Source organism: Sarcophilus harrisii, chromosome X (genome assembly GCF_902635505.1).
Source record: "Sarcophilus harrisii chromosome X, mSarHar1.11, whole genome shotgun sequence".
Taxonomy (NCBI): Eukaryota; Metazoa; Chordata; class Mammalia; order Dasyuromorphia; family Dasyuridae; genus Sarcophilus; species Sarcophilus harrisii.
The window spans coordinates 3,514,926-3,538,885 of record NC_045432.1 but is presented as its reverse complement, the minus strand read 5'-3'; the positions used below and the strand labels follow the sequence as shown (position 1 = coordinate 3,538,885).

The following is a 23,960-nucleotide window of genomic DNA, read 5'->3' as shown; positions in this document are numbered from 1 at the left end:
GTTGCGGCCTTTGAGCCTCTGACCCCCCGAGGAGTCAGGGTTGATAGAGGGGTGGAAGTCCTGCGCTTTGAGAGGTTTGGGTTTACTTGGTCTCTTCCAGTGGATCCAGGCCACATCTGCTCTCTGCCTTAGTTACCGGGTTTGAAGTGACCAGGACCGGCATCTCACCACCCTTGAGCCCCCTAGCAAGGAGCCTCGCTAGAGTCAGCCAGAGTGCCCCACCAACACCTACAGTTACTGGGCCTACCCATTAAAGCCTTTCCCCTCTGGCGGGAGCTACAGGAGCTGGCGGACACAGCCTTTGGGCCCCTAGAGTTACCGCCCCCCGCCACAGCAGTGAACCCGTGGTTGTGAAAATAACACATGGTTTGCAGAAGCTTTCCTGTCCGTGGCTTAAAAGCTTGTGGCCCATACTACTGGATGGGAATCTTCCATAGCAGCAAACTGAGATTCAGACGTTATCGGTCATATTTCTAGGAGAGACTACAGTCCGTGAAAAGCATGGTGTAAAAAGATCTTCCACAGTAACTACTGGTGGAGCGCTTGAAGAAGGTGTGAGGTAATATGATTAAAACAGTTTATTTCTTTCAGTTAGTTTTTAAAAATTAGTTTTTAGTGATGTATTTTGTTTTTTATATCATAATTTCTCTGGTATTATTGACCCCCCCCTTAGAAAGTCATTCATATGACAATTATTTTAAAGATTTAGCTAATCTCCACAAAAATAATTTTTAAAAAGGAAGAGGAAAAATTAGCACAGTTGATGAATATATTGGAAATGCCTGAAAACATGTATAATGTGCCACAATTGTGGATTTCTTTACAAAGGTAGCATGTGTAGCCATATGTCTTTCAGATCATGCTTGACATTTGCTACATTCACTTTTGATTTGTGTGTGTGTGGGGGGGTTCATTTATATTGTTACAGTTTTGTATTTTGTTTTCTTGGCTCTTTTTGCTTTATTTTAGTTCATCTTTCCATACTTCTCCCTATTGATTAATTCATCATTTCTTCATTCCCCAATCACTGGGCATATACTTTTATTTCCAATTGTGGGTTATCACAAGTAGTGCTGTTACAAATATATAGGTGGTTATGGAGACTTTCTTCTTATTCATATTTCCTGTTAGAGATAAGCTCAGTAATGGAACCATTTCACCCTAGGTCAAAGGGTACAGTCATTTTGGTCACTTTATGTGCATAATTCCAAATTGCTTTCCAGAATTCTTGTACCAGTTCACAGCTCCACTACAATGCATTGGTGCACCTAACATTTCACAACCGCTCTAGAATTGATTATGGCCATTTTGTTGTCCTCTTGCCAATCTGCAGGGCATGAGGTTGTTTTGGATGGCACGTCTCTTATCCATAGTGACTTAGTTGTGAATGCTTTGCAGTTCTTCCTGTAAGAACTGTTTGTTCCTATCCTTTGACCGTGGATCTGTTAGGGAACGGGGACTAGGTACTCATATACATGCACATATAAATATACACATTTGTTAATTGTTAATGTATCTTCGATACCAAAGCCTTATCAGAGAAATTGGATAAAGATTGTTTTTTCCCATACCACTGCTTCCCTTCCTATCTAGGTACATCGGTTTTGTCTGTGAGCTTTTCAGTTTCATGTGATGAGTTCTGTTAGTAACACCTAATCCCTTACTTGGTTGAGAATGCATCTTCCTACCCAAAGCAGAGAGAGCTGTATGATCTGTCATTTTAATTATTTGTAAGAATATGTGCTTCAATATTAAGGTCATGTATCCATTTAAAATATGAGGTGTTGGTGTAAGCCCAAGTTCTGCCAAACTGCTTTCCAGTTTTCTAGAATATAACAGAGACGTTTGTTTTCTCAAGTAATTTATGTTTTTCAATTTATGATACATTGGATTATTGAGTTCAGTTGTTTCTAATTCATTTTTGTCTGGTCTGTTCCATTCATTTCTTTTTAATTTTTTAACCAATACCAGATGGTTTTTAATGACTTCTGTTTTATACTCTAGTTTGAAATCTGAAAAAAAAGAACAACTATCCTGCCTTCAGCTCTAAGTTTTTTCATCATTTGCATTAATATTGTAGATCTTTAGGGTTTATTTCCAAATTAATTTTATTATTGTTTTATCAAGTTTTATTTCTCTTGGTAATTTGATTGGCATATAGCATTAAATATAAATTAACGTTAGTAGAATTTGGTTTTTCCCAGTCATGAATATTGAATGATATGAAAACTTTTTAAAGTCATCCTTTATTTTCTTAAAGAAAAGTTTGTATTTTAATCTGTGGAAGTCTTTTGGGACCTTTGGCAGATTGATTCTCAGATATTTTTTGGTTTTGGTAGTTATTTGATTTGAGATTTTCTTTTCTGTTTTGTTTCACTTTTTATTATTTGATTTTATTATTTCTTACTAAAGAAGTGAAGTTGAATTTTGTGTCTTTATTTTCTAGGTTACATTTTGTATATTGAGGGTTTATCTATTTCATCCCCTACGTGTTTATTTTGCATTAACTTTAATTAGTATATTTCTTGATTCCCTAACATTTCCCAAGTATAGCATATCAGCCAAAAGATAGAATTATTATTTTTCTCTACCCATTTTTATGCATTTATTTTTTTTCTTTTGTCTTAATTGTTGTTACTTGCATTTCCAGAACAGTATCAAATAATAGTAGGGAGAGTGAGGGCATCTTCACTTTACATACATATATATATACACATACATACATATATAGATAGATAGATGTAAGGAAGGAAGGGAAGAAGTAAGAATACAAAGATGATGATTATCAAGAAATAGAAGAACATATATATGTGTATATATATATATATATATATATATATATATATACACTTATATTTTTAGACCTACTGTTTGCTCATTACATATGGTACATGCCTTGGGTTTTAGATAGATGCTTTTATGATATTAAAAGATATCCTTCTATGGTCATACTTGGCAGGTTTTTTAGTTAAATATTTTAATAGAAGGCTACTTTGATGCAAATAGAAAATGCACTATGAAAAAATATTCTTTTCAATGTATAACTCAATTGTAACTTTTTAGGAGGGAAGTACAGAACATGTTGGAAAGACTTGGAGGTATGTTTGAAGATTCCATTGTACTAAAAGACATTCTTTTGTATAAAGGCTGTGCTTGGAAAAGTTTGGAGAAAACAGTAGAATTATTGGGAGGGGCTATGGCCCTTAGGTATGTTTCATGTGCATTTGATTTTGGAGATGCATTTTGGTCTGTATCTTGGGTTTCCTCATTGTCTTTTGCTCATTTGTAATGGGGAGAGCCAATAATAGCGGTGCTGCAGGGGAGCACTTAGTGGGAATGTCTTTTGATATTCACACTGGAAAAAGAACTGGGGAGATCCAGCCTGAACTCAGAAAGCATTAATTAAATGTCTGCTATGTTCCAGACACGGTGCTGGGAACTGGGCATGCAAAGAGAAAAATGAAGCCTTTATTGCTCTCAGGGGGCACTTTGTGTCCCCCCAAATGACATGAATCGTTGATCGTGGCCTAGAGGGGACCCCAGAAGCCACGTTAGGGCATCTCCACTAGGTGGCGGACGGGTCCTGGAGCGAGGGGGCTCTGCTCTCACATCCCATAGGAGAGACTTCCCTGGGTGTTTGCCTCCAAGGAATCATCTGGATAATGTAGATAACGAAAGCACAAGTCTCTCTGGGCTCTTGTAATGATACAAGGAGGTGATATTGGGAAAGCCCTTAGACACCTCTGAAATGCAACACACATGCTGCTGTCAGCTCCCCCCCAACAGAGAGAGAGCAAACTGACACCTTTGAAGGTTGTGACTTGTCCCAGCTCATGGGATAATGTCACACTTGGCGTTTGAACCCAGATCATTTGATTCCTGATCCATCGCTTTTTGCCACTGTAATATACTCTACCTTAAATAAGTGAAAGTAGACATGTGTGCTTTCCTTTTCCAGAGGTCCTCTACATTGATTGATATTTTGTATCTTGACTAGAAAATGTCATCAAATTTATGAGTTAAGAACCATGGAAGGCTGAGACTTCATCCTTAAAAATCTTTTATATACACATGTAATCTAGGAAAGAAAAAATAAAGTACCCTTTATTTAAACTTATTCAAAAAGTGGAGAGATACATTATGTAATCTGAGGTTAAAACCACTGGATTTTATATGTTGTTGTAAGAATTTCTATAGCCTACCTGGAAGCATTTCTCTTAGAAAAAAGTTATCCATTAAGGAAAAAGCCACCCTTTGTGTAATAGTTGTTAAAATCCATATTTTAAATTTAAATTTAGCAAGGCTTCCTAGTATTGATGAATAAACTTCTCAAGTCAGTTTGCTTAAATTATATTGTCAATATATAAACTTCAGAAAATGAAATTTTGATTAATATTTCATTATAGTTAAGTTTAACCAAGTTCTTCTTGGAAAGAGGAAAAGATTGGAAATGTATGCTGAGGCTTCTCTTAAAAGAAGTTATCAGAAAATTGAGCATATTTGGACAACATATAAAGAACAAAGGTAAGCATTTATTTTTCTTAATACCTTTTTTTATTCCAGCGTGAATGCAAAATGTACACTGAAAAGGTAGTTTTATTTTGAGGTTTTTGATGTATTACATGAAAGACATCTTGGAGTGTTTGTCCTTCAGTATGAGGAGAGCTTACACCTTCTGTACATCTGGAATCCCTCCCCCCCTTTTCTCCCAAATTTTCTGCCTATTGACCTCTTCCTTCCCACATTTTATGTACCAATTCAAATTTTCTCTCTGCTTAAGCACCTTGCATATAGTTTCTAATTTTGTTCTCACAATATTTCTGCAAGGTAGGCGCAGTTATTCTCATTTTACAATTGAGGAAACTAAGGCAAACAAGTTATCTTTCCCATCTCTTTTATTTACACCTTCTGTACATCTGGATCCCCTTTTTTCTCCCAAATTTTCTGCCTTTTGACTTCTTTCTTCCCACATTTTATGTACCAATTCAAATTTTCTCTCTGCTATAAAACCCTTCTAATTCATTTGGCTGAGAATTGTCTTTCCTATAAAAGATCTCATTTGCTTTAGGAAAAAAAAAGGCTTTTTGAAAAACAAATTTGTTTTTATTAGAAAAACATTTGTTACTTTTGTATACTTGTGAGTTTATAAATGATTTTACTAACTTTCTTGGATCAACCATTGGATGGAATCATTTTAGTGCTAAAGGAGAAAAAATAAATTGAAATTAAATATATGCTGAAATCTTATATATCTTAACGGTGTTATGATTCATATTTGTATTATGAAATGAGCCCATTTTAAGTATAAAATAGATAACAAAAACCTATTCTGAACTAAAATTAATTTTTCTTTGTATTTTTGGTTTCATGATTTTTCAGAAGCACTTAATTTAGTAGAACAAAAATATGATTTCCCCCAGCAATTATATCTCGATTTAATTTTTTCAAGTAACAAAAGAACTATATTCTCCCTCTTCCACTTTTTTCCAATTGAAAAAACATAATTTCTCTAATCATAATAAAAATTCCATCCTTTTTCAGGAGCAAAAGGCAACAAATTTTATGTTAGAGAAAAACTGCATAAGCTCACCCAGCAGAAAACTGAGGATTTTTGCCCTAACACAGGCACTCTGGTCACTGTAGATGTTAATCATTTTGCAAATCAGATTCCTAGTCCACATGTTCTATTTACAGATTCTTTTGAGAGTCACAGGAAAATGTTTAATCTGGAGAAAAGCAGTATAAGAAAAGCAAGCGATGGAATATTCTCTGTTTCTGTGGATAAATGAAAACAATTTGCTATATGTTCCAGCTACAATAATTCAGTTATTTCCGACTTTAAAATCTCCTGGCAAAAGGTTAGGTCCACTGAAACCTGCTGCATGGACTAAGGAAATCTTTGGGCTCAGCTGTCAGAAGTCAGATACTCCCGAGGCCAGGAGTGCCATGGCTATCAAATTCCATGTGCTGTTCATTCTGCCTTCTTGTGACTTTAGCCTGTAGCTTTCCTTTTGTGGCACTGCTCACCTGTACTTTGCCAGCTTTGCTGTTTAACACCCCTACCCCATCTGTCAGCAAACTGTCTGCCCCTAAGAGTCTTGGCCGGGTGATGATCTGATGTTCCTAGAAAGGAACAAAGAAATGGGAAATGCAGCCCAGAACATTTCTTCCAGTGAATGATGTTCTTCTGACATCCTATGAAATCTTGGTCACTTTTCTCTGTGACTGTAACCCAAAGTGATAAAAATGACTCAGTTTCAAAAAACCAAACAAACTTGTATTTACCAACTTCCATCACAAAGCTTATTAAAGTATTAATGTCTTAGTCTTTTTATATTACATTAATTCTATTTCAAGGATCTAAGATTTCATCAAAACGAGTAGATGTCCTACTGGTGCAGATTGTAACCACTCCATGCCCTAGTAGTTTGTCCTAATTACTTGTTAAGCTTACCAAAAAAATCACTATCTGTTGACCCTCTTCTGGCAGTGTCCCTGAATCGAGCTAGGTTGATGCTGTGATGGCAGATAGGCCATTGCTGTGTGTTTTAAAGTTTGATTTCATTTACTAGAATTTTCTCTTTTCTTGGTACCACCTCAGGATCACCGTCCCTTTATGATAAAGCACTTTATAAGCTATGTAAATTGTTCAGTTACTTGAGGAAGCTGATTGATTTAATTTTAATAATGGTAATGATGGTGTTCAAAATTCTTTTGACAGGCAGAAACTCAACCGTGAATATTCTCAGCACTTCCTGACATTGTTTCAGCAGTGGGATCTGGATATTAAGAAAACTAAGGAAGAGGAAGCAAAATTAGCTGTTGGTATCATGCTTGGCATACTTGAGAGTTGATATGCTAGATCTAAGTATAGAAAATGCAGATAATTGCCTGGTAATAATTCTGTGCAGTGGAATAAGCCGCTCTTGTCCATAGCTTGCTCTGTTTTGTGGTCTTGTTAGCTGTGTTACACCTCAGAGATCCTGGCTGCAACTCGGCATGTACCCAGAAAAGCTAGTTTTCTTCCTTTAACAGATCAAGAATCATAATCTGGGCATTGATTCATTTTCCTAATAGCAACCTGATACAAATATTCCCCCCATTTTTTAGATAAGGGAACTAAAGCTCAGGGAATTTTTAATGAATTGTTTATGGCCATAAAGTAAAGAATTTTCAGAGCCATAATTTGAACTCAGTGCTCTTTCTTTTGCATGTTTCTTTTTCATTTTATCATGGCTTCCTTCCTTCTTCTTAAAAAAGAGAGAGAGTACTTGAACTTCGGAGCTAAGTTTAGTAATGTCTTTAAATCACAACTTGTGTGATAAAATACTTGAGGTTACTTTAAATTGCCCATCTCTGATAATTTGTGATTTCATGCTAAGAGTGATAATGTTTTTTCTTTTATAATAACAGACTTGATTGTATTTCCCGTAACACATGACAAAGTCTTGCAAATGCATAAATATTTGCACTTTTAGCTCCTGTGTATTTTTCCATATAATTCATTTATATTTAAATAACAGGCATATTGTAGCTAAATATTCCAACAATTCATATGATCAATCCGTATATCAACAATTTAACAAATATGTAGCACTTATAATGTGCATTTGCTGTGGAGAGATACAAATGTTAATATTATATCACTCTAAATTTTGCAAAACATTTTAAGTTTCATCTCATTTGATGCTCACAACCTGGTGAGACAGGTGCTATTATAAGCCCCTTTTTACAGATGAAAAACTGAGAGTGGGAGGGATTGATCGATTTGCCCAGGGGACTATAACTAGTAAGTGTCTGATGCAGGCTTCAGAACAAGGTCTTCTGGATTTCGTCTGCTCTGTCTCCTGCACTACATTGTTTATAAAGAAGCCAAAACTCTTCACTTGGGAGTTTATAATTTCATGAGAAGATAAGCTCTGTACATAGGAAAGAAATAAGAGAGAAAGGTAGAAGGAGGGGTTCACGAGATCTTATTTGTAAGAAGGCAAGGATGAGAAGCACCTAGCTGGTTGGAAAGGGAAGGAGAGGGACTTGTCAGCAAAAGGAACTTTGCGAACCAAGGTATCTTAGCAGGTGGGAGAGCGGTTTGTGTTGGGAACCGTGAGCAGAGGGGCTGGCTAAAGTGGTTTGGAGACTACAGGTTAGGACTGGCCACATGTTCAAACATCTCCAGTGGTAGAACAAACAATTCAGGTCTGATTATTATTTTTAATTAATTTATTTTAATACATCTTGCTTTATGAATCATGTTGTGAGAGAAAAATCAAAACCAAAGGGAAAATCCATGGGAGGAAAAAAAAAAAAAAAAAGAAGCGAATATAGCATGTGCTGATTCACAATCAGTCGCCTCAGTTCTTTTTCAGGATGCAGACCACATTTTGATTACTTTGGATCACTGAACCACTGAGAAGAACCAAGTCTTTCCTAGTTGATCATTGCACATTTTTGCTGTTATTATGTACACTGTATTTCTGATTCTGCTTGTTTCTCTCAGAATCAGGTCGTGTAAATCTTTCCAGCCCCTTCTAAAGTCAGCTTGACTACCATCGTTGATATAGAAAAATAATATTTCATTACCTTCATGTACCACAGCTTATTCAGCCATTGCCTTATTCCCATGATGGGCACCTAATCATGTCCCAATGCTTTGTTAACACAGAAAGAGCTGCTACAGACATTTTGGCATGCGTGGGTCCTTTTTGCTCCTTTACAACATCCTTGGGATGCAGACTCAGTATCCCAGTAGTGGCACTTCTGGGTCCAAGGGTAGGCACAGTTTGATAGCCCTTTGGGCATCGTTCCAGATTGTACCCCAGAATCATTGGATCATTCCACCAACAGTACATTAGTGTCCCAAGTTCCCCACATCCCCTCCAGGATTTATCATCTTTCCCTGCCATCTTAGCCAATCTGAGAGGTGTGAGGTAGTACCTCAGAGTTGTTTTAATTTGCATTTTTCTAATCAATAGTGACTTGGAGCATTTTTCTAAGAATATAGATGGCTTAAATTTTGTCATCTGAAAGTTGTTCATGTCCTTTGGTCAGATCTGATTATTTTACCGATTTATGATTGTTTATACTATACGGTTGACAAGTTCTCACAAATCATAGCTCATTTCACATCCTCTGTGTCTTGAAGCTCTCCTCTAAACTAGGTTTTGCCACATAATAACTGTTGTTAGCAATTAATAGGAAACCTATCGTTCGGTTTTGGTTTTTGTTACATGCTTACAGTAAAAAATATACATATATGTATGCCTGCATACTAGAGGCAGTGAGGTGGTACAGTGGATACTGCTTTGAACCTGGAGTCAGGAGGACCTGAGTTCAAGTGTGGCCTCTGGCATTTAATTGCTATATGACCCTAGGGGAGTCAATTAAATTCTGTCCAACAGAGGTCCTCGTGTGTAAAATAAAAATAAGAGTATTTTTGTCTCTGGGATGTCATAAGGATAACATGTAATTATTAGTAAAGCAATGTGCAAACCATAAGAGCTTCATCAATAATAGTTATTTTTTCTTATACCTTTATTGAGCACCCACTGTGTGCTGGAAAGATATAAAATTTAGACATAACATGATTCATACATTTATGAGATTTATAGGCTAGTAGAGAAATATGGCAAGGTATATGGTTTTTATAAAAACAATGCATAGTAAATACACAAAGAGGAGTAAACAACAAATAATATGCAGTTTGAATATGGAACTATTAGTATTAATTAAAACTGGGAAAGGCTAATTTAATAAAGAACTTATAGTTAACCTCAAATCTTTTTCTCTTTCTGACTTCCCTTTTTCTGTTGAGGGTATCATAGTCTCCCAGGTTTGCAACTTCTAAGGCATTCTCAATTCAGATAAAAATAAAGGAGAGGAATAGATTTTGGTGAAGGGGCTTCTTGCCTTTTTTGCTATTCGGGGGTTAAGATCGTATTCATACCTAATCTTTCAGTATAGCTAAATTAGTTTTGTTCTTTTCTTTTTGATATGCTTTAAGAATTTTTTTATACTGATGGGTAAATAGAATATGAGGTTATGGTGATAATGAGTTTGCTACTATTCAGTTATTTAACCTAATGTTGAATTTTTTAGCCATAGTTTTCATTTTGTAAGATCATGACTATCTTATTTTTTGTTTTTAGAATATATTTAAACAACAACTAAAGATTTTTCAACAAGCCAGAATGATTCGGATCCAGAGACTGAACGAGATTAAACACCTATATGAAAAGTTCTCAAAGGTCTGGTATATGCAAGATCTTCATACATTTTTAAAACTTAATTTCAACATTAACAGTTTTCTGAATTGATGGGAAATGTTTACCAAAACTCTTATTTCAATACTTCATCATGTCCTAGAGTTTACCCTTGTCTTTCTATGTTGCTGAAGTACAAACTCTGACATTTTATGAACTCATATAATAAAAAATAATAAGTGCCTATTGCATGCTAAGCTCTATGCTAAGCACTGGGAAACAAAGACAAAGAAAGTCAATCTCTGCTCTAAAGAAACTCTGTGGTGGAGACAGCATGTGGACAAGTGTATACAGAGAAGCTATAGGCAAGATGAATTGGAAATAATCAATAGAAGGAAGGCACTCGAATTAAGGGACATTGGGAAAGAATTCCTGTGTTAGGTGGGATTTTAGCTGGGACTTGAAGTCAGGATGTGAAATGAGGAGGGAGAATATTCCAGGACAAGAATAGGGCCAGTCAGAACTCCCTGTGGGGAGATGGTGGGTCTTGGATGAGAACCAACAAGGAGGTCGGTATAAGTGGATCACAGGACAAGGCAGGGGAAGGCAGGTTATAAGAAAACTGGAAAAATTGGGAGGAAGATGCAGGTTATGAAAGACTGAATATCATACTTTTTAAAAATTTGATACCGTAGTTGGCAAGCCACTGGTGTTGGTGTTCTTTTTTAAATAGCTTTTTATTTACAAGATATATGCATGGTGTTACTACTGGGCTTATATCCCAAAGAGATTATAAAGAAGGAAAGGGACCTGTATGTGCACGAATGTTTGTAGCAGCCCTCTTTGTAGTGGCTAGAAACTGGAAACTGAGTGGATGCCCATCAGTTGGAGAATGGCTGAATAAATTGTGGTATATGAATATTATGGAATATTATGGTTCTGTAAGAAATGACCAACAGGATGATTTCAGAAAGGCCTGGAGAGACTTACACGAACTGATGCTGAGTGAAATGAGCAGGACCAGGAGATCATTATATACTTCAACAACAATACTATATGATGACCAGTTCTGATGGACCTGGACATCCTCAGCAATGAGATCAACCAAATCATTTCCAAAGGAGCAGTAATGAACTGAACCAGCTATGCCCAGAAAAGAACTCTGGGAGATGACTAAAACCATTACATTGAATTCTAATCCCTATATTTATGCCCACCTGCATTTTTGATTTCCTTCACAAGCTAATTGTACAATATTTCAGAGTCTGATTCTTTTTGTACAGCAAAATAATGGTTTAGTCATGTTTACTTATTGTGTATCTAATTTATATTTTAATATATTTAACATCTACTGGTCATCCTGCCATCTGGGGGAGAGGGTGGGGGTAAGAGGTGAAAAATTGGAACAAGAGGTTTGGCAAGTGTTAATGCTGTAAAATTACCCATGTATATATCCTGTAAATAAAAGGCTATTAAATTTAAAAAATAAATAAATGTTTGCATTAAATGTTTGCATAAAATAAATGTTTGCATTTTTACCAGCTGGCTGCATTTTGGAGTAATTATTGATTGTAACTAGAAACTAAGGCTGCCTCCAGAAAACTTTCACATTTTGGTCTTCTTTCCCCTGGCTTTTTGTTGAGTGTAATTTTATTGCATCATGGTCTGAAAAGGATGCATTTACTATTTCTGCCTTACTGCATATGAGTTTAAGGTTTTTATGTCCTAATATATGGTCTATTTTGTATAGGTTCCATGAACTGCTGAAAAGAAAGTGTACCCTTTCTGCCTCCATTTCGTTTTCTCCAGAGATCTATCATATCTAATTTTTCTAGTATTCTATTACCTTTGACTTCTTTCTTATTTATTTTGTGGTTTTGATTTATCTAATTCTGAGAGTGCAAGGTTGAGATCTCCCACTGTTATAGTTTTGCTATCTATTTCTTCTTGCAGCTCTCTTAATTTCTCTTTTAAGAACTTAGATGTTACACCACTTGGTGCATATATGTTTAATATTGATATTGTTTCATTGTCTATACTACCCTTAAGCAAGATATAGTACCCTTCCTTATCTCTTTTTAGTTGGATCAATTTTGCTTTTGCTTTATCTGAGATCAGGATGGCTACCTGCTTTTGACTTCACCTGAAGCATAGTAGATTCTTCTCCAACCTTTTACCTTTACTCTGCATCTATCTCCCTGCTTCAGGTGTGTTTCCTGTAAACAACATATTGTAGGATTCTGACTTTTAATCCATTCTGCTAATCTCTTCCTCTTTGTGGAGTTTACCCCATTCATATTTATGGTTAAAATTACCAATTCTGTGTTACGTGCCATCTTGTTAACCCTGTTTATGCTTTCTCCTTCTTTCCCCTTCCCCTTCCAGTATTAAACTTGAGCACCACTTGCTTCTCACAGCCCTCCTTTTTAGTATCCCTCCCCCTAGAGTTTCTCCCCCTATTTTACTCCTTTCCCTCACAGTTTCCGTTTCCCTTCCACTTAGCTTATTCCTTCCCTTTTCCTTTTCCTTCCACTTTTCAATGAGATGGGAGAAGTTTCATCATAAATTGAATATGTCTAAAATTTTTCTGTTAAAGCCAATTCTGATGGCAGTAAGATACCCACTATATTCATCCTTCTCCCTTCTTTCTCTCAGATATAATAGGTTTCCTTTGCCTCTTAGTGAGATATAGTACCCCACTTTACCCTTTTTCTGGTACAATGTCCTTTCCACCTCATTTTCTAGAACAAGGTATACATGTATTTTTTTATACATCTTTACAGCAGAAATATAGTTCCCAAGATTTCTTTTTACCTTTTTAGGTTTCTCTTGAGTTCTATATTTGTAGATCAAACTTTTGTTAAGTTCTGGTGTTTTCATCAAAAATAGGTGAAATTCGCTTATTTTGTTGAATGTCCATCTTCTTCCCTGGAAAAGATGCTCATTTTGGCTGGCTAAGTTATTTTTGGTTGTATACCGAGTTCTTTAGCCTTTTGGAATATCATATTTCAGGCCCTTTGATCTTTTAATGTGGATGCTGCTAGATCCTGGGTGATCCTTATTGTGGCTCCTCTATATTTGAATTGAGTTTTTCTAACCGCTTGCAGTATTTTTTCCTTCGTCTGAGGGTTCTGGCATTCAGCCACTATATTTTCTTGGTGTTTTGTTTTTAGGATCCCTTTCAGTAGGTGATCGATGAATTCTTTCAATGTCTATTTTACCCTCTGTTTCTATGACTTCTGGGCAGTTCTCTTTGATCATTTCCTGGAAAATAGTGTCGAGGCTCTTTTTTTCATCATATTTTCTGGGAGTCCAATAATTCTCAGATTATCTCTCCTAGATCTATTTTTCAGGTCTGTCATTTTCCCAAGAAGGTATTTCACATTTTTTCCATTGTTTGGTTTTTGGTTTTACTTGACTGATTCTTGTTGTCTCCTAGAGTCATTCAATTCCATTTGTTCGATTCTGATTTTCAATGAAGTATTTTCTTCACTCACTTTTAAAATATCTTTTTCTAATTGTCCAATTGAGTTTTTAAGTGAGTTGTTTTGTTCTGTGGAATTTTTTCCATTTTGCCCATTTATTTTTTAGAGAGTCGTTTTCTGTTTCTAGTTCACTAATTCTATTTTTCAACAATTTGATTTCTTTATTCACTCTGTTGTTAAATGGGTGGAATGACTTCTCAGACTCTCTTGCCAAGCCTCCCTTTCCTTTTCCCATTTTCTTCTAGCTCTCTTGTGAGAGCCTTTTAAATTCTTCTATGAGATTCATCTCTGCTGAGAAACAGATAATCTCCTCCTTTGGGGATTCACCTGGAGACAGTTTGTTTTAGTCTCCTCAAGGTTTAGAGTCTGCTTGCTATCTGTATAGAAGCTGTCAATGGTTAAGGTCCATTTCAATTTTTTGCTCATGTTGTCAGAGGAAGAATTAAAGATAAACTAGCAAAGGAAAAAGAAAAAACACCAAAAGGAATCTGCTTTCTTTTTTGGGCTGGGTGGTGTTACAGAGCTTCCTCTACAGACTGCAGGGAGCAGCAGGGAGGCACTAGCAGGACAGAGATGGCTGTACTGGGCCTGGACTCTGAGACTCTGAGGTGTGCTGAGACACTGTGGGGAGGGGTGGCCAGCTCCTAAGAAACTACAGCTGTTTGTGGTTGTATTCTTTTCACCCCTTGTGTTTTTAGCTTCTCTGCTGGGCTGCTGACTTGCTGCCAGGGCAAAGTATCCAAGCGTGTAGCAAAGCTCTCCCCGCAGAGACAGCTGAGATCACACCCCACCCCCTCTGGTCTGTTCGCCTGTGAGCTGCCTGCCGAGCTCTCACTGCTGCTGCCCTCAGCCTGTGCCCGATCTAAAACTGTCCCCACCCTCGAGCAAAAACAGACCTTTCCTGGTGAACTTCAAGGATGTCTTCTATTGGTAACTATTTGTGGGTTTTTTCAGTCAAGCATTAATTCAGAGGGTTGTCATGAAATGAATTCTGAGAGAAAACACAAAGCTTACACAGCTGTGTGCCTCCTCTCTGCCATCTTGGCTGGAAGTCCCAAAGTCACTTTTAAAGTATTAAACATTTCCTTTTGTATCTCCTTTTTATAACAGCAACAGTATTGGCAAGAGTTCAAAAATCTTTTCAATCCATGTTATTCTTATGGCTCTTTGAAGAATGTAGACCTCAGTAATATAGTACAATTACAACCATTAGTTAAAGGAAATGCAAATATTTGCTATGGCTTAAAAAGATGGTTTAAAAGATTATTTGTTGTTCCATGGCTTGCTTATCATTGCGAGATCTTTGGTGTTATATTGACTGAAAATACCTTGATGAAAATAGTAAATTAAAATATACACCCTTTATTCCTTTTCAGGTCCTTTGGTGTTAGTGAGTTTCCCCCATTGTTATCAGTTAAAAACTCATGGTTCCTAATAATAAAGATTTAACTGAATTTCACCTTTCAGTCTCAATAAGTCTTTTTAGCTGCAAACATACAAATCACCTCAACTGCTAATTAACCAAGTACCGAGAAACATGTAAGTGTATATACATATACATACTCACACTTTATTTAATATACAAATTTTGTTATCTGTACAATTCAGTTCTATAAACAAGCTAATGAAACTTAGAAATTAGAAATAGAAACTTAGAAATAGACATACTCGAAGTATGTTTTTTAAAGAAATCAGTTTTTGTTCTATAGTAAACAAAACAGCCAAGAAAGTAATTCATTAGTGTGAAAGACTGAACAGAGCATGTGAACTTCAGTTCTAAGAAATGAAAATTATTTATAATTAAGTAATATATTCTTCACAATAATTTTAAAGGTCAATGCTGCTATTTAACATTCTTGGGGTATTTCATATCTGCCTTTAAAAAAAAACAAGTATTTTTCAAATTAATATTTACATGAAATATATGTAATTTTGATCTTGCATTCTTATTCAAGATTAAGCAATATTTCACCTATGTTGTTTTATGTAGCACATGAAATCTGCAGTCACATTTGGATTTAATATATGCAGAATTAGCACATGCTTGAAAATCATTTGTTTAGGAAGCAGAGCAGAATCGTGTCTTTATCTGAGCTCTCCCAGCTATCCCTCAAATCCACACCAAATCAAGCCTCTGAACTGGTTTTGGAGTGATAGAACCCACAAATATTTGTAGTGTAACCAATTTCTAGCATAAGATATTTTGGAAGAAATTTAGAAAAGGACTTTTTCAATTGGGCATGGACGGAGGGACTGAGCATAGAGAACCAGGGTAGTGTGGCTTTTTGCAAGCCAGGTAATATAACCAGAGGAATCTACAGCAGTGCTTCTACTCTGTCCTGGTTGCAAGTCAGTAGATCAGCAGATTAGCTGCAAAATATTCAACACAAATACAAAAGGCAAATAGTGAGCCCTGAACCCCCAGAATATCATGGGACCTGGCCATGCATCCCCCAAGCACCAGAAGGTAGTTGCACAGACCCAGCTGAGCTACTGTCACCTTTAGAGGAAGCTTGGACAATCTCCTTTTGCCCTAAAAGCAGACCTCAACATTTAAGAAAATGAGCAAAAAAAACTAAGACCATAGATAGTTTTTATGTAGAAAGAGAACAGATTTCAAAACATAAGGACACAAAAAAACAGATCATCTCCAGATGAATCCCCAAAGGGTGATATGAATGGGTCCCCATCTTTCAGGGCTCTTTTGGAAGAATTCAAAAAGGACCTTAAAAAAGTATTAGAAGAAAAATTGGAAAGGAAATGAGAAGTTTGCAAGAGGGTTAAGAAAAGGAAACACAGAAATTACATGAAGAAAACTCCTTAAAAATACTTAGTGAAATGGAAAAAGGAAATAATTCCTTACAAAGTAGACTTCATGAAATGGTAAAAGCATATAAATCCTTACAAAATAAATTTGGCAAAATGGAAAAAGAAAACACTTTAACAAGCAGAATTTGTGAAATGGAAAAATCCATTGAACAAAACAATTCATTTTTAAAAATTCAGTTGGCCAAATAAAAAAGGAGCTAAAAAAGTGACTAAAATAATTCACAAAATTTATAACTGAATAAATGGAAATGAATGCTTCAATGAGACATCAAGAATCAAACAAACCCCAAAAAAGAAAAAATAAAGTGTAAAATACCTCATTGGAAAAACAACTGACCTGGAAAATAGATCTAGGAGAGACAATCTAAGAATTATTGGACTTCCTGAAAACCATGATGACAAATAAAGGCTAGATGTGATCTTTCAGGAAATCTTCAAGGAAAACTGCCCTGATGTCCTATAACTAGAAAGTAAAATAGCCATTGAAAGAATTCACCAATCACGTCCTGAAAGAGACCCCCAAATGAAAATTCCAAGGAATATCATCGCTAAATTTAAGAATTATCAGACCAAGGAAAAATATTGCAAGCAGCCAAAAAGAAACAACTCAAATATCAAGGAGCTACAATCAGGATTATTCAGGACCTAATAGCTTCCACTTTAAAAAATCAAAGGGCCCAGGATCTGATATTTTGAAAGGCAAAGGAACTTGAATCAACTATATGGCTTAATTAAGCATTATCTTTCAGGGAAGAAGATAGACATTAAATGATACTGGTGAATTTCATGTATTTCTGATGATCCCCAAATAAAGAACTCAAGAGAAGCATAAAAGGTAAAAAGGAAACAACTCTTGAGAACTCTATCTTTCTTATGGATATACTTAGAGAGTGAAGTTATAATTTGATGTTATTATGATAATAGAAAACTAGAGGTGGAAAGGGGATTATACCAGAAAAGGCGGAAAATGGGTAAAATGCATCTCATGAAGAGGCAAAGAAGACTTATTTTAATTGACAGAAAGAAGGGAGAGCATGAACATTGTGTGAATCTTAATCATCAGATTTGGCTCAAAGAGAGAATATCAGACATATTTGGTTTCACAGAGAAACTTGTCTCACCTTATAGGGAAGTGGAAGGAAAGGGGAAAGAAAGGGAAGGCTAATAGAAGGGAGAAAAGAAGTATTAAGGGAAAGGTGAAAGAAAAGGGGGACTCTAAAGGGGAGGGCTGTTTGGGGAGGTAGTGGTCAGAAGCAAAATACTAGGAAGGCAGGAAGGGAGAAAGGAAAGAGAAAATCAAGCATAATGGGGTAAAAAGATGGCAGGAAATACAGAATTAGTTATTTTAACTGTGAACGTGAATAGAATGAACTCTCTTATAAAACAGAAGGGTAACAGACTGCATTAAAAGCCAGAATCCTACAATGTATCATTTACAAGAAACACATTTAAAGCAGAGGATACATACAGAGTAAAGGTAAAAGGCTGGAGCAGAATCTATTATGCTTCAGGTGAAGTGGAAAAAAGCAGGGTAGCAATCCTGATCTTAGATCAAGAAAAAGCAAAAATAGATCTAATTAAAAGAGATAAGGAAGGAAACTATATCCTGCTTAAATGCATAACAGATAATGAAGTAATATCAATACTAAACATATATGCACCAAGTAGTATAGCATCCAAATTCCTAGAGGAGAAGTTAAGAGAGCTGCAAGAAGAAATATCAAAAATATGCTATTGGGGATCTTCACCTTTCTTCAGTAGTTCTTAGGGCAGTTGCAGTAATGAATAGAATCTGGAACAGCCCTTCCCAGTTGGGATGCAGCTTTTCTCCCTTTCAGGACTTTATCAGGACCCAATCCTCTGGCTTGAAAGGATGGATCATAAAATCAAGAGGTGGTCTGAGCAAGGAGTTCTTTCTGTTAGAATCCTGAAAGGGAAGTGGATACTGCCAAGATATAGTCTCTCAGGCACCTGTCCTTTGTCTGAAATGTCAGTATCTCCCTTCCTCTATATAATATCTCGAAGGCCTATGCCTCTCCTAGGAGCTGACTTAATCCTAAAAAGACTTATGGCAAACACTTAGTTCCCTATACACCTTTCTGTAATCTGCTTTGCTATAATGTAAACCCCTACTCATCTAAATTCTTAAGAAACTCATCAAATAATGTCTGGGTTCCCAGTGACTACTCCTATGTACAATTCCCATCAGTTCCCTAATCATTCCTTTTGCTTATCATTTCCTCACTGGGAGTACCCACCACTCTTTATATCTTTAATGGCTCCAAGTTTCAATATCTCCTCTATTTCCTTCTGACTAAAGACAAGTACAGTCTTGGGATGATCAAGTTGTGCAATTAGAACTACCATAATATGAACTACTGCTATTTCTCTCTGGCTGTAGCAAATTCTCTAGTACTAGCCTAATTAATTTGCCAGGAATCAAATCTTTCCCATTATACTTTATGAGACCCCCTCCTCCCAAGTCTTTCCAAAGGTATACACTACCCCATATGCATTTTTGCACTCTGTACTGATAGTTCTCTCTCCCACTTTATTTCTTCAGGACCTCGTTTAGGACATAATGTTCACAGGGCTGTGCTGACCAGGACCAGTTCTTCTGCAGGGACCTGGACTCCAGCACCGACCACGCTGTCTCATTTATAATTGCATAGTAATTTTTCCTCTTTCCCTGGATCTTTCTTGGAGGAGCCATCTATGGACAAATTCTCTTCTATTTCAAAAGAATATCGCTCAAGTCTGATCTAACTTTGGTTTAGAAGCTTATCATATTTAAACAACTGTGTTCAGGTTCCCTCTGATCTGATTCCCTTTTCTGAAGGAAGGTGACCAGTCACAAGTTCTTGGTACTTAAAACTGAATCATCCTTTTCTAATAATAATGATTCATATTTTAATTTCTTGAGTCAGTCAGTCAAAGACTTCCTCTTTGGTTCCAAAATTCCTAACTTGATTCAGGGAGCTCACAACCAGTATTCCCTGCCCCAAGTTAATTTTTGTCTTTCTTGCACCAACAAGGCAGTTTAGACTATTGTTTGTATATACTCAAAGCCATTATTCTCTTGGGACCAGGCCAAGTGACTTAGACAAGTTGGCAACTGGCTGCCTCTGTCCAATCCAAGACTGAGTCAAACTCGAAGGCAGTCTGCTTATCTGGCTTAACATATAGATAGAAAGGTTTGGTAAGTGTGAGTAAAGCCAATACTAGGGCTGTAATGAGAACACAACTCCCTCTTTAATTACAGACAAAGGTGGAAGTTTAAGTTCTTAAATTCCAGTACTTCAGAGTATCACTTGGTCAGGACTTAGGGTTGATAAAATAACCTAAGACCTCCCCGCCCCTTTTAAATCTTACCACAGTCATTCATATTCTTAACCTAATTAACATCTAGATGGCTTGCTTTAGAACATAGCTGACAAAAATTTTATTAATGTGCCCAAATTTACCAAGATAAGAAAATTTAGAAACATAATATGATAAACAATGCCATGTATTTAAAACTTGAAAGAAAACCCACGATTGAACAAAACCCTTACCAGATGAGGTGCCTTTCATTCCAGTGAATGTATTTACAGATTATCTTACCTAGAAAGTCATTCTTCTCTTCTTCACTGATTATGCAAACCCATCACATCCAAAGGTCTATATGGACTTATCAAATGGAAAGGCACTGCTACTAATTAAAGAAATCATAAAAAAAAAAAAACAGTTAACATAGCACTTGCTCAATACCAGGCACTGTGTAAAGTGCTTTAAACTTCTGGGATCCTCAGGACAATCCTGGGAGGTGAGGGTTATCATTATCTTCTTACAGGAAAGTAAACTCAGCTAAAGAGACATAGGGATACTTGGTTCAGGGTCACACAGATGATACATATCAAATCAACTAAAATGCAGATTTGTAATTGCTAATGGTTACTTATTAATTTCCAGGGCCCAGTCCTCTAAGCCCTTCCAAAGACAAACAAATTATTGTCCATACATTCATCTATTTCCATTTTATTAAAGACAAGTGGTGACAATTCTGGCTCCATATGATCTTTTCTTGTACTTTCTGAAAGAAGTGGATTAATTCTCAATCTCCTGCCTTCTTTATTTTTCTTTGAGTCTTTCCAGATTAGAAAGTAGCCAATACATACACATACTTAGAAAAATGTAGTTTTACACAGTTTGAATTCACTGGGTAGCTTAAAGGATACTGGGCTGAGAATTATAAGTTATTGTTTTTAGAATGTCCTACTCTGAGATTCTAGGGGAAAGATTCTTTTGTTCAAGAAGTTCTGTTGGCTTGTGTGGCAGATGTTCCTAGAGAAACCTTTGAGAGCTGCACAGTGGGAGGGAATTAAATAATTGTCACAACACTGTTAGGAAGCATCTGAGACCTTACAGAATCATCACAGATCATAATAATAATAATAATAATAATAATTATATATATATATATATATATATATATACACACACACACACACACACGTACACATATAGATTTTGCTGTATCCAATATTTGTATAATGTTAGGTTTAATATGTAGCTTCCTACAGATTTTCCTGAAAGTTAGGTGGACAAAGTTGCCCAGACTTTTATCTCACCTTAGTCTTTAGACTAAAAGGGTTCAAGACTGATTCTGAAAAATCTTTCCTTGGCAATTTCTAGTTCTGCCCTGAAGTGGAAACTGGTACCTAAGTGTGGGCTAGATCCTGATGTCTCACAATGCTAACCCCTTAGCTCAGTTATTGACCTTCAATTGGTCTTTCCCATTATATTTACATCAGCCTTTACCAATGAAATCCTATAACCCAAAAGAACAAAAGGTGAGTTCACATTTCTAGCAGTATTTCTAAACCAAGAAATTATCACATTACCATGAGGCACTAACACAGAACAAACTGAAAGAGGGACCTTGAAACTCTAAAAATCCTTAAAGGAGAAAAATCTCCAACTCTTCCTCAGTGAGAGACCCTGCCCCAGGGACAAACAGTTTCATCCTTGTTATCTGGGTGGGTCAGCTCAGTCCTGAAACTCAGTGAATTCAATTCAAATTCCAGCTCAAGCTGAAACCCTGGGAGTAGCCAAGTTGGGACTCCACCCATGAGTTCCCTTCAGCTAAAGCTCCCATTATAAAAGAGCCAAACTAAAATTTCTCTTGGCAGAGGTTCCAAACATGCCAACTATGCTATGCTATGCCAAGGGCCTCTGTCCTCCGGAATATTCTTTTCCAATGCCAACCTCTCTTTATCTTCACCTATTTCCTAACCAGACTTTATGCCTCTGTCAGGATTTCTAACCTTACTTCCAATTCCCCCATAATAAACCTCTTTTATCAATCTAGGTTTTCAGGTCTATAAATTTTTACAGAAAACCTCTGCTCTGCCAGAGGGGAGTCCCCAAAACTCCCTACCCTTGCACTGAATCCCAAGGGGTTGAGGGGAGCTAAACCTCTCCCTTTGGTTCCCTGAACCCTGAACCTGCCACTAGATCTCTATCATTTAACTCCCTGACCACCAGAAACCCTAATCTCATTTTGATTTCCTAAATCTAAACCTTATCAAAATCACACAGCTGGGGAAACATGGCAGACTCACAAACTTCCTGGCTATTTAGTCTAACAGTAATACTAGTAGGTAAATTTGATTGTAAATAAGACCAGAATAAATTCGGTTGGGGAGGAAGGTGGAAGAAGTGGTGGAAGAGTGGGAAGGGGAGGAGGAGGGAGGGCAAGAAGCTAGAGGAGGAGGAGGGGAGTGGGGAGCAAGTTCAGGGTCAGTATCAGAGAGAGGGGTATTATGGCCAGAACTTGAAACAAGAGTCATAGAGACAATGCTTATGTACTTAGTTCACACCTTTGGGAGTGTTCACACATTTAAGAGAGGATATTTAAGGAGGAGCTCCCACAAGCCCACTAGAGACTGTAGGAGATTCACAAGTCAGGATTCAGTGGAGGAGATTCACAATCCCACTTTCTCAGAGGAGGAGTCAGATCCATTCGATATTCCACCATTGCTGCTGCCTAGAGGCTTTGGGTTCAGAGGGAGCTGGAGGTTGAAGCTGGCAGGGGCAAAGGACTAGCAACAAGAGCTCTCAGAACCAAGGAAAGCTAACTGGGCTATTTTGGAAGAGACAATAAAGGATCTGGACTTTAACAGCTGGCTGCATTTGAGGTGATTATTACTCTGAACTGAAACTAAGGCTGCCTGCAAAAGCGCCTCCTGAAACTTGCTTCCCCAGAGAACTATTATATTTTAGAGAAGAGAACATTGCAGAGGGGTTACCTCTTTGGGGTTAAAGGCAGTTCCCTCAGAATTGGGGTCAGGCTCAGAGGAGAGGTGCTCCCTCTTGGGAGTTAAGGACTCTGGATATTTGGCCTGGTCACAGTCAAGGACAAACTCGGACAGGAGCTGGGGGAGAGGGATCCCTGGGCTCTGGCGGGAGAAGGGTCAGGGTCAGGGTCCGGCTGGTGACCAGCTCTCAGCACCTCAGGCGTGGGCCTGGAGGGGAGGGCCTGGGGGGTGAGGAGACCAGGGACTTGGGGCCCCACCGGTAGGGTGAGGCTGCACCTGACAGACAGACGGAGGGCCAGGGAGGGTGAACACCTGGGGGGCAGGAGGGGAGGAGATGGGAGAAGGCTGGCCTGGCCCGCCTCCCTGTGTCCCCTAGAGCTGACCCTCCAAGCACGAGCTGCTCTTGCCCACTCGGGTCCCACGGATGATCACAAGGACAATGCGGATCAAGACAGGTTGGGGTGTGAGGGATGCTACAGTCACGCGGTGGGCGGGCAGTCGCAGGCCAGGAGTGAGGTTGTTGGCTGCCACGTCACTCCCTGGGGCTGGGGGCAGGGCGCTACCCCAGGTAAGGACACAGAGCAAGTAGATGTTCAGACCGGTACCAGAAGCCACTGGGAACAGGGGATGGGGCCAGGGAGAAGGAGGGGTCGCCAATGACTCGTTCGTCTGATTAGGTGATGGATGAGACTGTTCCATTAGTAACACCTGCTTCCTCTTCTCTGTCTCAATTGGTTCCCTACATTTTGCTGATTTGGGACCCGCCCCATTCCTCCCCCTTCCCCCCACGACAGCTGCCCTCACCTTCCTGAGAGGGAGTTTTGAGGTAAGGACACTCCAGGGACAGCCGGGGCTGAGGGCCTCAAGGGGCCTCCGCCACAAAAGCAGCAAAGCCACAGGTGACGCTGACCTCAGCGGGGACCTTGGGGCGGGCTGCATCTGTGCCCGGGAACACCTGATGGACAGGGGCAAGGTGTTCCCTTTGTCTCCCCACCCCTCACCCTCCCAGCCCCAACCTTGGCACCAAGATCCATCAGGTGGGGTCAGACCCCACCTGAGGGCTGCCCAACAAGCCAACTCCCCTGGGGTGGGGAGAGCCGGGTGGGAATCATTCAGCACATACTTTCAGGGCAGCGATGGCACGTTTT

General features: G+C 37.9%; 1 long non-coding RNA gene across 1 annotated transcript; it reads left to right on the top strand.

The window, feature by feature from the left end:
- Positions 1 to 2,964: 2,964 nt before the first annotated feature.
- LOC116420200 lies at positions 2,965 to 10,443 on the top strand. The gene is made up of 4 exons (XR_004230488.1): positions 2,965 to 3,098; positions 4,407 to 4,524; positions 6,722 to 6,821; positions 10,146 to 10,443. It is a non-coding gene; the product is annotated as an uncharacterized LOC116420200 (long non-coding RNA).
- Positions 10,444 to 23,960: the final 13,517 nt, after the last annotated feature.